The sequence below is a fragment of the Anomaloglossus baeobatrachus genome, chromosome 4, assembly GCF_048569485.1.
Source record: "Anomaloglossus baeobatrachus isolate aAnoBae1 chromosome 4, aAnoBae1.hap1, whole genome shotgun sequence".
Lineage (NCBI taxonomy): Eukaryota > Metazoa > Chordata > Amphibia > Anura > Aromobatidae > Anomaloglossus > Anomaloglossus baeobatrachus.
In genome coordinates this window covers 589,279,638-589,294,435 of record NC_134356.1, presented here as the reverse complement: position 1 = coordinate 589,294,435, position 14,798 = coordinate 589,279,638, and the positions used below count along the sequence as shown (strand labels likewise).

Here is a 14,798-nt window from a genome sequence, read left to right as displayed (position 1 = left end):
GTTAAAAGGCAAAATCTAAGCTAATAGAAGCATTTCACAACATATATTTCAACACCACAGATATTCCACATAGATTTAACTAAATTGGCCAAGTAATGTCCCCGGTCTCTCTCTGTCCCCGTCTCCCCACTGACATCTTATTACCTCACATATAAGGTTCTTATACTATGAATGTCTTTTGTTCCTATAGCAACCAATCACAGCTCCTACTAATAACCTGTAGTTCCAGACTCCATTCACTTTAATGGAGGCATGTTTTTTGTAGAGTAACTGGAAAGCGCCGGGTTAAATTTTCCTGTCAAAACCTAGCCTACGATGTTCCCTGGGTCACATGAGGTGTCTGTGCAAATTTTCGTGATTGTAAATGCGACGCTGCGGATACACTTTTCGTTTCACTTTTTCCCCATTATGTAGATAGGGGCAAAATTGATTGGTAAATTGGAACGCGCAGGGTTAAAATTTCGCCTCACAACATAGCCTATGACGCTCTCGGGGTCCAGACGTGTGAGTGTGCAAAATTTTGTGGCTGTAGCTGCGACTGTGCAGATGCCAAAAAACACACACACACACACACACACACACACACACACACACACACACACACACACACACACACACACACACACACACACACACACACACACACACTTTATATATTAGATGCATCTTTTGGCCGCTGTTTGAATAACATTTTTCCTGATGCTTTTGTTATGAGGACCACCAAAAATGGCCCCAATTAGTATACTTCTTAAAATCATTAAAACTGCATAAAAAAACTCAAAGTAGAATGTTTATTAAAAAACAAAATGAAAAATCTGATACTGAGCCGATCGTATGAAAAATTATCCAAGTCTCATCCTGAAAACCCAGGCGGTGTCGGGCTGTGCACACAGTGCGTTTTTATTGCATTTTTGGGTGCAGTTTTGGCACGAAACCACGTGCAAATCATTGTCAGCAAAGTCCATGAGAATCTTGAAGTTTTCTACACACTTTTTTTTCCGTTTATTTAATCCCTTTGCAGTTTTGGTGCAGAAATAATCTGCAGCATGTGAATTCTGGCAGCATTTTTTTTGTAGCTTTTCCAGGCAAGAATGCATGGGTAAAAAAAACACCAAAAAATGCGGTAAAAAGTTTTTTTTGGTTTTTTTTTTCTGCCAGGAGATGCAGAAATTTCTACAGTCAATTACTCGTCGTGCGCACATAGCCCTGAACTAGTTTTCATCTGTGTCCGTTAGTTCTGTCCATGTGACGTGTCTGCGGTTTTTACGTGTGATTTATAGACACTCGCTTTTGGTCAGAAAGGTATAAAAGCCACCTGATCGGCCATCGTAGGCCGGTTTCACACATCCGGCTTTTTGCCGTTTTGCCGGATGCGGCGCTCTCCCGTACAGTTAATACAGTACAATGACAGCGCTGTAACTTCCGGGTCACATGCGCCGGTCACATGACAGCATGTGACCGGCGCTTGTTGCGCTGTCATAGTACTGTATTAACTGTACGGGAGAGCGCCGCATCCGGCAAAACGGCAAAAAGCCGGATGTGTGAAACCGGCCTTACTGCCCAGCCTCTGACACTGTGGTGTTTGCTCCCACATTCTGCTTCTCTGTCCCTTACAGACACTGGATTCCACCATAATGACTGTTGAGCTTGTTCTCCTGCTGTGGCTGGTGTCCCGACGGTTTGGGGTGCGGGGATATAGGGCAGAAGAAGAACGGCGGCGGAGGAGGAGGAGACGGTACTGGGTGCACCCCATAGCGGCCCAAATTCCTACCAGAAGGCACTTTCGTTCTCTGTACTCGGACCTTCGCCAGCACCCGGACAGGTTTGTGGTCTTCTGCCGGATGTCGGTGCAGACGTTTGACAAACTCCTGGAGGAGCTGCGCCCCGGCCTGACCTTCATGAACACCTGTATGAGGCTCTGCATCTCCGCAGAGGAGCGCCTGCTCATCACACTAAGGTTCGCACAGGGTTTCTTTATTGCCCCTTTTTGTAGATTGTTTGTTTGGGCTGTGCATCCAAAATCATTCCAGATTCAAGCCATTGTATTATTTGGCCTTAAGTATAGATTATTACTGGTGTTTTGGGGACGTTCCAGTCACAAGTTTGTTGTGACTGTCACTGCGTCACTCACATTTTGACTGATGTGAATATACAATGTAAGGCCATGTTCACACACTGAGTATTTGGTGAAGTTTTTACTTCAGTATTTGTGGCCAAAACCAGGAGTGGACCAATAAGAGTGAAAGTATAATAGAAACACGTCACCACTTCTGTATTTTTCACCCACTCCTGGTTTTAGCCACAAATACTGAGGTAAAAAAAAGTCACCAAATGCTCGATGTGTGCACGTGGCCTAATATTTAGGTCCTCCAATAGCTGAAATCGCCCTCCCTACTATCTACCCTGTGAAATGGGACCATAAACAATTGCTTACATATTTTTTTTTAACTTCTTCACGACCTTGGACATACTGGTATATCCACAGCCATGTCCCTGCCTTTGATGTGGACTCACACGCTGAGCCTGCACCTTTCTCTGCACATGTTGGCTGACTTGCCTTGAAGTACCATCCGCCTGGTTGTTAATTAAAAGAACCAATTGAATGACCAAAAAGTAAAGATAGCTACACTCATTTAAGCAGTAAGAACCTATAAAGATGTGAGTGAACCAGCCAATATAAAAGTATATAATCTTTATTGAAAAATTTGTTAAAAGACAAACACATAAAACAGACAATGATGAGGACACATACGATTAACCTCAGGTGAACCAAAATATACAAGCAATAAATAGCATAAGTGCATAATGGTCATGTATCGGAAAAAAAAAAAAAAAAAAAAAAAAAAGTGCACCAAAAAAGGTGCTGTCCAAGTTTCTTTGAAGAGCCAATAGTCTTTAGGTAAATGAAGAGTGTCCCAAAGAACACCAATAAGGTGGAACTATATTAAATTTCAAGCTAAACAAAGCTTTTTTCTTCATTCAAGACTAAATGTATGAGAGCCACAATCCTATTGCTACAAAACGTGGCATATGACAGGGGAAACAAAGAATACATGTGTCTATGATATTACCAGGATATAATCCTATAAGATGCAAACATAATAGTTTATAAAAAGCAAATCCTGAATGGATCAGGTGGTATAACCACAACAATGTTTCCAAATGCCTACAGTCCCAAACAGGGGAGAAGCAGGATCTCAACCATACATATAAAGAAAAGGCAGAAACTGACACAAGTGTCAAAATATAACACTTTTTTCCACAGGGCTGGACTAGGAGGCCATATTCCCAGTGTTATAATCAGAAAAAAGGGCGGAATGGCTGCATTACCACAGTACTATACCTTTACAAGGAAACAAAGTCAGCCATAGGACCGACCCAAACACTGTGGTGAATCCACAAAAACACACACCAGAAGGGTGTTACAGGGCCCAGACTAAAAAGCCATATTCCCAGTACTATAGCTCACAGAAAGGCAGCATGGCTGCAATACCACAGTAATTTGCCCCTACAAGGGAACAAAGTCAGCCATAAGAACCAACCTTAGCACTGAGTGGCAAGCCCACAAAGACACAGACCAGGAAGATAATAACCTGAGGATAAAGGTACCCCGACACGTGTTTCGCAGAAAAGCTTCTTCCAAGGGGCCCCTTGGAAGAAGCTTTTCTGCGAAACACGTGTCGGGGTACCTTTATCCTCAGGTTATTATCTTCCTGGTCTGTGTCTTTGTGGGCTTGCCACTCAGTGCTAAGGTTGGTTCTTATGGCTGACTTTGTTCCCTTGTAGGGGCAAATTACTGTGGTATTGCAGCCATGCTGCCTTTCTGTGAGCTATACTACTGGGAATATGGCTTTTTAGTCTGGGCCCTGTAACACCCTTCTGGTGTGTGTTTTTGTGGATTCACCACAGTGTTTGGGTCGGTCCTATGGCTGACTTTGTTTCCTTGTAAAGGTATAGTACTGTGGTAATGCAGCCATTCCGCCCTTTTTTCTGATTATAACACTGGGAATATGGCCTCCTAGTCCAGCCCTGTGGAAAAAAGTGTTATATTTTGACACTTGTGTCAGTTTCTGCCTTTTCTTTATATGTATGGTTGAGATCCTGCTTCTCCCCTGTTTGGGACTGTAGGCATTTGGAAACATTGTTGTGGTTATACCACCTGATCCATTCAGGATTTGCTTTTTATAAACTATTATGTTTGCATCTTATAGGATTATATCCTGGTAATATCATAGACACATGTATTCTTTGTTTCCCCTGTCATATGCCACGTTTTGTAGCAATAGGATTGTGGCTCTCATACATTTAGTCTTGAATGAAGAAAAAAGCTTTGTTTAGCTTGAAATTTAATATAGTTCCACCTTATTGGTGTTCTTTGGGACACTCTTCATTTACCTAAAGACTATTGGCTCTTCAAAGAAACTTGGACAGCACCTTTTTTGGTGCACTTTTTTTTTTTTTTTTTTTTTTTTTTTTTTTTTTCCGATACATGACCATTATGCACTTATGCTATTTATTGCTTGTATATTTTGGTTCACCTGAGGTTAATCGTATGTGTCCTCATCATTGTCTGTTTTATGTGTTTGTCTTTTAACAAATTTTTCAATAAAGATTATATACTTTTATATTGGCTGGTTCACTCACATCTTTATAGGTTCTTACTGGTTGTTAATTAGTTGAATCCCGCTGTTAATATCTGACAACTGGTTTTAAAATGTGACTGTAGAGAGCGCGTCATTCCCCCTCACCCATCGACGGCCCTGTGACGTGACCACGGGAGTGTGTGTGTGTGTGTGTGTGTGTGTGTGTGTGTGTGTGTGTGTGTGTGGTGTCAGCTGTGTCTGTCATGATGATCTTTCTGTGAAGTTTACGAGCCGGCATTCATAGGAGATGATGATTATTTCTGCCGTACAGAGCGGTGCTGATGTCCTGCTGTGTACAGCACAAGCGATCAGACAATCACAGCTTCAAGTTCCCTAGAAGACTATTAAATACAACAAAAAGTGGGGGGAGGAAGTTTTTAAAAATATGAAAAAACAAACAAAACACAAGTTAAAATCACCCCCCCCCTTTTGCCCCCTTGACTAAAAAACAATAAAAAATAGCATAACGTGTAAAAAAAAAAAAAAAAAATTAAACGCCAGTCTGCAATAACAGGCGATGAAAACATCGCATCTACCCAAAAATGGTATTAAAAACATCTTCTCATGACACTAAAAATAAGCCGTGACTGAGCCTCAGATCCCGAAAAATTGAGAACGTGACTGGTCTGGAAAAATTGGTGACAAAAGCTGTGTGTGTGTGTGTGTGTGTGTGTGTGTGTTAGGTTTAACCCCTTCTCCAACCGGCAATTTTCAGGTTTTTCCTCCCTTTCTTACAAGAGCTACAATCTTTTCATTTTTCTGTCAACAACATTGCCATATGTGGCCTTGTATTTTGCAGGACAAGTTGTACTCCGGACTTTTTTACTAATCGTGTGTGAACAGTGGTAAGTTTAACTCTAATGTCCTCATAGTCTGAATCTTCCTTGCAGATTTCTGGCAACGGGGATGTCTTTTTCGGACCTGCACTTACATTTCTTGGTTGGGACAAGCACGATCTCATCCATTGTCCATTCCACATGTCAGCAAATCTGGTCCCGGCTGAAGCGCACCGCCATGCCGGATCCAAGCGAGCAGCAGTGGTTGCAGATAGCGGAGGGATTCTACGCCAGCTCACAACTTCCCAACTGTCTGGGGGCTTTGGAGGGAAAGGAAATCCGTGTAAAAAGGCCGCCACACTCTGGATACGATGAACCGTTTTTTTCGGTAGTTCTGTTTGCCCTAGTGGATAGCAACTATCGGTTTATAATGGTCGACATCGAGTCAAATGGAAGCTCTACTGACTCACATATCTTCACAACTTCCATAATAGGCCAACGGCTTCTTAACAACCAACTGGCCATCCCCCAACCACGGGTTCTTCCCGGATCCACCGGACCACCCGTTCCATTTGTTATGGTGGCGAATGAGGCGTTTGCCTTTTCAGATCATGTTCTGCGACCCTTTTCCCATAAAGGTCTAGACTACCGGAGAAATATTCATAACTGCAGGCTAGCAAAAGCCAGAAGATATGTGGAACATGGCTTTGGGCTTCTCTTTGCCAAATGGCAGGTATTGTTGAGCACGATTCAGCTTGACGAGTCTAATGTCAAATCCGTTATAAAAGCCTGTGCCATTCTCCACAACTTTGTCCGAATGAATGACACATCCTTGGACGAAGTCATTGAGATTCCTCAGTCCTTCACGTTATCTACCGCAAGTGGGAATAGCTCAGCTAGACAGAGGTGTGCTGGTTTGAAGGTCCGAAACCAGTATGCGGATTATTTTGTATCCCCTGAAGGCAGAGTGCCATGGCAGGATGCCACCGTTGGCATAAATGCATAATTATGTTTTGTTGGACTATATCCACATATGTGATTTCCATACTGAGTATTTATTATTGTTTAGCACGGTTGTGCAGGATTTGTGTTTACATAAAAAAAAAAAAAATTGCAACGATCTGTTAAAGTTTCTGAACAAAATTTCCCACTTTATCCAAAATCTACAACAAAATAAAAGGTCCATCTTGTATTTTTGCTGTTTTGGCCAACAACTAAGACACCATCCTCAACGTAATAAAAACAACATCCTTTTACTATATCAAACAAACATAAAACTATAATTTCTTCATCGTTCCTTATGGGAGACCCAGACCATGGGTGTATAGCTTCTGCCTCCGGAGGACACACAAAGTACTACACTAAAAAGTGTAGCTCCTCCCTCCGAGCATATACACCCCCTGGATGACCACATCTAGCCAGTTCAATGCTTTGTGTTCAGGAGGTCACACACACATGCATTCTCATCTGATTTTTGATTTCAAAGAAAAGCGGGTCCAAGCTGGACTCCCGGCATGTCCCTTCTCACCCCACTGTGTCGGCGGTGCTGTTAAGGTTGATTTACAAGGCTGGAGCCTTACATGCCGCGCTCCTTCACCATCCCTCGGGCTCTGGCTTGAAGTGGGAGCCATCACGGTTCTCTCTGATTTGCAGGAGACCGGTCTCCATCCGCAGCCCTTTCAGGACCCTGCCGGACGGAGCGCTCACCCCTCAGGGACCTGGCCCTGCATCTCATAAGTATTGAGACGTTATTGAAGGGTCCCTTGTGCATTTATTGTGGGGAGAGTGTGTTATGTCACTGTGCTGTGATTTCCGGCCGGTTCTCTGGTTTTCTCCTGAGAACCGCGCCGAGGGTGCCTGCTCGTCGGCCGCATGAAAAAATGTAGGCCCCGGCTTCGGCTGCGGCCTAGTTTCGTTTTCACTGCCCCTGCATGTCAGTAATGCAGGGGGACAGTGCGGCACCGCCCACCGGCCATTCAGCTCAGGGGAGGACACTCCTCTCTGAGGAGATGTTTCCCTCCCCTGTATATCCCCTTGGCCCTCCGGTTCCCGCTCTTGGACTAAACCCCGCCCCCCCTCCTCACTCCGGCGCCATTTTATCAGCGTTTACACACTGATCGGCGCTGGCTGCTGCAGCTCTGCATCTGTCTGGGGGTCCAAGCTGTGGAATCCGGAGGGCACACAAAACGGTCTGGTAAGCCACAACCTCTGGTTGTGGACTTTATTATACGCTCTCTGGGGGTCATTCTGAAGGAGTGTGTTCTTTACTGCAGAGCCTCCACCTCAGCAGCATGTCTCTCACTAGGAGCAAGGCTACAAGGCTTTACTCTATATGCACTGCATGTCAGCTCATACTGCCTGAACCGAGCACATATCCACATTGTGATGCCTGCTCTAACATGGTGGTGCTTCAGCCTGGAGTCTCCCCAGGGGTCCCTCCGGCTGCTCCGGCCCCGGTGGCTGAACCCCCGGCTTGGGTAGCATCGTTTTCTAAAGCTATCTCCCAGTCCTTTGCCGACTCCATGGGACAGCTGTCCCGGACTCTGCTGACCATGCATCAGCCCGCTTCTCAGGGCGCCTCTGCTGCTCCGACTCGCTCTGCAGAGCTCACAGAGGATTTTTCATCTGTTCCCGGACACCGTCCTTCTAAACGGAGACGCAGGGACTCTTCTCCTTCCTCATCCCACGGCTCTGATTCACGAGCTGAATTGCAGGGCGAGGAGGATGCCTTTACTGTGGGCTCAGACACTACCTCTATGTACCCCATTGATTTATCTGAAGGGGATGCGGATGTTAGTGACTTGATTGCGTCCATTAATTCCGTACTGAACCTCAATCCACCAGTATCAGAGGAACAAGCCTCTCTGGTAGAAAAACACCAGTTTACCTCACCTAAGAGAGCAAGGAGTATGTTTTTTTTTTTTAACCACTCCAGTTTTCAGGCCACTGTGACCAAGCCCAGGGCCTGTCCTGACAAACGCTTCCCAAAGCGTAGTTCTGATGAACGTTTTCCCTTTCCACCAGAGGTGGTCAAGGAGTGGGCTCATTCACCAAAGGTAGATCCTCCGGTGTCTAGAATCTCAGCCCGGACAGTTGTATCTGTGGCCGATGGCACCTCACTTAAGGATCCCGCTGACCGCCAGGTTGACCTTCTGGCCAAATCTGTATATGAGGCGGCAGGGGCCTCGTTCTCCCCGTCTTTTGCAGCGGTGTGGGCTCTCAAAGACGTCTCTGCCTCTCTGGAGGAGATGCATTCCCTCACCAGGGACTCTATGCCCGAAATGGTTGCCTTAACTTCCCAGGCTTCGGCTTTTTCATCCTATGCCATGTCTGCCATTCTGGAGGCTTCTCACCGCACGGCGGTGGCTTCCGCTAATTCCCTCGCGATCCGCAGGATCTTGTGGCTTCGAGAGTGGAAAGCAGACGCTTCTTCTAAGAAGTACCTTGCTGGGCTCCCCTTTGCTGGATCCCGGCTGTTCGGTGAACAACTGGATGAAATTATTAAGGAAGCTACTGGCGGGAAGAGTACTTCCTTGCCACAAACTAAAACCAGGAAACCTGTCCAGGGCAGGAACCAGTCGAGGTTTCGTTCCTTTCGTTCCTCTAACTGGTCATGCTCTAAGCCCTCGGCCTCGTCCACTAACTCAGCCAAGGATCGAAAACCCAGCTGGCGCACGAAGCCGCGTCCTCAGAAGAGCAGAGGAGCCGCTGCCACTAAGGCAGCCTCCTCTTGACTATCTGGCTGCGCCAGCAACGTCCTTGGTCGGTGGCAGGCTCTCCCACTTTGGCAACGTGTGGTTCCAACACGTCTCCGATCAGTGGGTGCGGGATATCATCTCCCACGGCTACAGGATAGAATTTTCTTCCAACCCGCCAAACAGATTTTTTCTGTCCACTCCCCCCTGCTCCAAAGCCGCCGCCTTCTCTCAGGCCGTAGCTTCCTTGCAGGCCAACGGAGTAATTGTACCGGTTCCCGCCCGGGAACGGTTCAGAGGTTTCTACTCAAACCTCTTCCTAGTCCCCAAAAAGGACGGTTCCTTCCGGCCCATCCTGGATCTCAAGCTTCTCAACAAGCATGTTCAGGTGCGGCACTTTCGCATGGAATCTCTGTGATCGGTCATTGCCTCAATGACCCAAGGAGATTTTCTAGCATCCATCGACATCAGAGATGTATATCTGCATGTGCCAATTGCAGTTTCACACCAACGTTGGCTACGTTTTGCAATTGGAGAGGAACATTTCCAATTCGTGGCTCTCCCCTTCGGGTTAGCCACGGCCCCTCGTGTATTCACCAAGGTCATGGCAGCAGTGGTTGCGGTTCTGCACCTCCAGGGGTTGGCAGTGATTCCTTACCTGGACGACCTTCTAGTCAAGGCTTCATCCAGTGTAGACTGTCAGCGGAGTGTCTCGCTCACTCTCGCCACGCTTGTTCAATTTGGGTGGCTTGTCAATCTGCCCAAGTCCACTCTGACCCCGACCCAGGAACTTACGTACCTAGGGATGCAATTCGAGACTCTGCCGGCACTTGTGACGCTGCCCTTAGTCAAACAGCAGTCCCTTCATCTGGCGGTACGCTCTCTGCTGAGGCCCCGCCGTCATTCCATCAGGCACCTCATGCAGGTGCTGGGTCAGATGGTGGCGTCAATGGAAGCGGTTCCCTTTGCCCAGTTCCATCTGCGTCCCCTGCAGCTGGACATTCTCCGCTGTTGGGACAAGCGGACCTCTTCCTTGCACAGGCTAGTGGCTCTGTCGCCACAGAGCAGGAGCTCTCTTCAGTGGTGGCTTCGGCCCCTCTCTCTGTCCCAGGGACGCTCCTTTCTGGCCCCGTCCTGGGTGATTCTCACCACGGACGCCAGTCTATCCGGCTGGGGAGCAGTATTTCTCCACCACCGAGCACAGGGCACTTGGACTCCGTCCGAATCAGCCCTCTCGATCAATATGCTGGAAATCAGAGCTGTGCTCCTAGCTCTCGTAGCCTTTCACCACCTGTTGGCGGGCAAGCACATTCGAGTCCAGTCAGACAACGCGACAGCAGTTGCTTACATCAATCACCAGGGCGGGACTCGCAGCCGCCTAGCAATGTTGGAGGTTCAACGCATCCTTCAGTGGACGGAGGACTCCAAGTCCACCATATCCGCAGTCCACATCCCAGGCGTAGAAAACTGGGAGGCAGATTATCTCAGGCGTCAAACCGTGGACAGCGGCGAGTGGGCCCTGCATCCGGCAGTGTTCCGGTCAATCTGCCGCAAGTGGGGCACTCCGGAAGTGGATCTAATGGCATCCCGGCACAACAAGGTCCCGGTTTACGTGGCTCGCTCCCACGATCCTCAGGCCTTGGCGGCGGACGCGCTGGTTCAGGATTGGTCCCAGTTCTGTCTGACCTACGTGTTTCCCCCTCTAGCTCTCTTGCCCAGAGTCCTGCGCAAGATCAGAATGGAGGGCCGTCGGGTCATCCTCATTGCTCCAGACTGGCCCAGGCGAGCTTGGTACCCAGACCTGCTCAGTCTGTCCGTAGAGGTGCTGTGGCATCTTCCGGACTGTCCAGACCTTCTCTCACAAGGTCAGTTTTTCCGCCAGAATTCTGCGGCTCTCAGATTGACGGCGTGGCTCTTGAGTCCTGGATCCTGACGGCTTCAGGCATTCCTTCCGAGGTCATCTGCACTATGACTCAGGCTCGGAAGTCTTCCTCGGCCAGGATTTACCACAGGACTTGGAGAATTTTCCTGTCCTGGTGTCGCTCTTCCGGCCATGCTCCTTGGCAGTTTTCCTTGCCGACCATCCTGTCCTTTCTACAGTCCGGTCTGCAGCTAGGACTATCCCTCAAGGGACAGGTCTCGGCTCTATCAGTGTTGTTCCAGCGGCGTATCGCCCGACTGGCCCAGGTGCGCACCTTCATGCAGGGCGCATCTCACATCATTCCGCCTTATCGGCGGCCTCTGGATCCCTGGGACCTCAATCTGGTCCTCACGGCCTTACAGAAACCCCCCTTTGAGCCTCTTAGGGAGGTTTCTTTGTTTCGTCTTTCACAGAAAGTGGTCTTTCTGGTGGCCATAACTTCTCTAAGGAGAGTCTCTGATTTGGCTGCGCTCTCTTCGGAGTCACCCTTTTTGGTTTTTCACCAAGACAAGGTGGTTCTCCGTCCGACTCCGGACTTTCTCCCTAAGGTGGTGTCTCCTTTCCACCTTAACCAGGACATTTCATTGCCTTCCCTTTGTCCGGCCCCTGTGCATCGCTTTGAGAAAGCGTTGCATACTTTAGATTTGGTGCGGGCGCTCCGGATCTATGTGTCACGCACCGCTGCCCTTAGGCGGTGCACCTCTCTTTTTGTGCTGACTACAGGTCAGCGCAAGGGTCTCTCGGCTTCTAAACCGACCCTAGCTCGTTGGATTAGGTCGGCCATATCCGATGCCTACCAATGTTCTCAGGTGCCCCCCCCGCCGAGGATTAAGGCGCACTCGACCAGAGCTGTCGGTGCCTCTTGGGCTTTCAGGCACCAGGCTACGGCTCAGCAGGTCTGTCAGGCTGCCAATTAGTCTAGTCTGCACACCTTTTCGAAGCACTACCAAGTGCATGCTCATGCTTCGGCAGAGGCGAGCTTGGGCAGACGCATTCTTCAGACGGCTGTCTCCCATTTGTGAAGTTAGGTTTTGCCTACTTCTCAGTTTCTGTTTATTTCCCACCCATGGACTGCTTTGAGACGTCCCATGGTCTGGGTCTCCCATAAGGAACGATGAAGAAAAAAAGAATTTTGTTTACTTACCGTAAATTCTTTTTCTTATAGTTCCAACATGGGAGACCCAGCACCCTCCCTGTTGCCTGTTGGCAGTTCTGGTTCCGTGTGTTTTCACCGGCTGTTGTTGTAGACAGAGGTTCCGGTTATTCCGGGTTTTACTCTATCTCTACTTGTGGGTGGATGTCCTCCTTCAGCTTTTGTACTAAACTGGCTAGATGTGGTCATCCAGGGGGTGTATATGCTCGGAGGGAGGAGCTACACTTTTTAGTGTAGTACTTTGTGTGTCCTCCGGAGGCAGAAGCTATACACCCATGGTCTGGGTCTCCCATATCGGAACTATAAGAAAAAGAATTTACGGTAAGTAAACAAAATTCTCTTTATCTACGTGGAGAGAGGGGAGAAGTGTTTGGTCTGCTGGATATATCAGGGACCTAATGTGTTTGTGCTGTGATATTGCACACAGTTCACACACTGTATAATGTGGCTTTTACTTACTTTGCTGTGATGTGAGGTAGACTCAGGAACTCTGTGTTTTAAAAGACCAGCAAGTTTATTAAATACAACATCAACCTTTACAAGAAAATAACATGTAGCCTCTTCTGGCTTAAAGCAACATACCATGTTTACAGACCACCTTACTTCCCGGTATAACCACACAGGTCCAACTACACTTCTCCAGCATCCCAGTGGCGCTCATTCAGCCTCCAGTCAGTTGAAGCGAACCCTCACTGTTCTCGAAAGAGTCCCTTCTAGATGCTTCAAACCTCTGAGAGATAGCAGCCTCTCCACACTGGATCTTGGCAGTGCATATACTTTCTCAAAGGGCTCTTCTCCACTTGCGTTAAAAAAAAAAACACAGCGATACTTGGCTACAAATGTGAGTCGCGTGTCCTGTGTATGATCTGCGTACGGTCTTTTTTTTTTTCTCACATAGCACTCGCATGACGCTCGCATGTCATACGGATGCTATGTGAGTGTTTATGCAAGCAGCGGTGGACTGGCTACCGGAGGAATCTCCAGTAATACCAGGCCTGGCCGTGGTTATCTGCACTAAACTCCGGATCTGTCACCTGAGCTCGAGTTCAGCCCGGCCTGTCTGCAGATGTGCTGAACTGAACAGCAATCGCCGGGGAGTCAATCACTCGGCGCTCGCTGTTCAGTCCAGGCTGCACTCTGGAGCTCAGGTGACAGCTCCGGAGTTCAGTGCATGTAACCGCGGCCAGGACTGGTATTACTGGAGAGTCCTCCGGTAGCCAGTCTGATGCTGTATGCAAGTGTCAAGGATCCGTGTGACATGCGTATGCCACCTGTATTCTGTTTTTTTTTTTTTTTTTTTTTCTTGCTCCCATAGGCTTGCACGGGGGTGTGAGAGCTGAGACTCGGTGCAAATCGCAGCATGCTGCAATTTCACCAAGAGCACGAGTCGTGCCATTAAAAATTTAGCAAGCAGACACTGCCTCATGTGCGAGTGCAATCCCATTTTTTTATCTGATCGCACTCGCACATGGAGATCGCAAGAGCCCAAAAGCTGCTTCTCACACAATACCATCACCATGTGCCAAACAACCTGTCTCCATTTTACAGACATGTGACACTCATCAGACACACCTATGGGTGGGATATGTAGGTAGCCAGACCCACCCATCTCTCCAGCTACGTGTGAGCCTGGCCCTGTGAAGACTTTAACACAAAACATGTGGCACTACACATACTAGGAACGGACCTCCAGATTCACACCACTTGTGTGGTGCATACCTGCCATTTACAACATAGCCGGTCACGATCTTACAGTGCCCACCATATGTAGGATGCACAGACATAGGGTATCAGCTTTGATAGATGTAGGATGGCAAAAGAGGGACTTTAATTTGGTTGAATAAAAGGTGTTTCCTTGGGCTGGAGACAACAAAATGGTACCTGCTCATAGCTTGACCTGTACATTTGTGGGTTGGGCCCATAGTAAGACAGGTGTGTAGCTTGGTGGGGCCTAATTAGTTTCGTACTGGTGTGTTCAGTGTAACATAAACTCTCCAAGTTTAAAAACAATGGATTGTTATGTGAGACAGCAGCTTCCAATAATATGAGAATTGCTGTGTGTGTAGCCTGAAAGTTTCTATGATCTTAGTAGAGATGTCCCCAAACGATGTGAAAAGGTCTCCTCCACATCTTCCTCTGCATTGTGGCTGAGCTATAACATTAGCCACAGTTCTACCTCTCATCTTACGGTGTTGGGGATTGCAACGAGGCGGTGACTTCACGATCAGGTGTGGTATTTGCCTCAAATATTACACTGTCCTGTGACTGCAGAGGATTTTCCTCTCAGGACTGGTTGGAAACGGCTTCAGTTGTGTCCTTCTGCGTGAGATTTGTTTCTGTCCTAAATCAAAAAGTAGAGTTGAGAAATAATTGTGCAGCATTAGCCAAATGCGATATCTCAGGGTTTCCAAAGGGTGGTTTCCTAAGGCCACAAAAAAAATAGGGTGAAAAAACCCTGGATCACAGCATGCAATAGCACCCATCACATTGTCCAATAAATATATTGTTTGGAGTCACCACATAGACCTGTATATATAGTGGAATAATATGGAGAGGATACTATGCTTTCAACCTCAAGTTGCAGTTTTGAAAATGTGTTAAATTTAGCTA

The 14,798-nt window shown here is 47.6% G+C and overlaps 1 long non-coding RNA gene across 1 annotated transcript in view; it reads right to left on the bottom strand.

Moving 5' to 3' along the window:
• Positions 1-13,454: 13,454 nt before the first annotated feature.
• Positions 13,455-14,798, bottom strand: part of LOC142301861 (uncharacterized) — a 32,902-nt gene continuing 31,558 nt past the window's right edge. The window contains exon 3 of the long non-coding RNA XR_012752898.1: positions 13,455-14,529. This is a non-coding gene — a long non-coding RNA (uncharacterized LOC142301861). The remainder of the gene's footprint in view (positions 14,530-14,798) is intronic.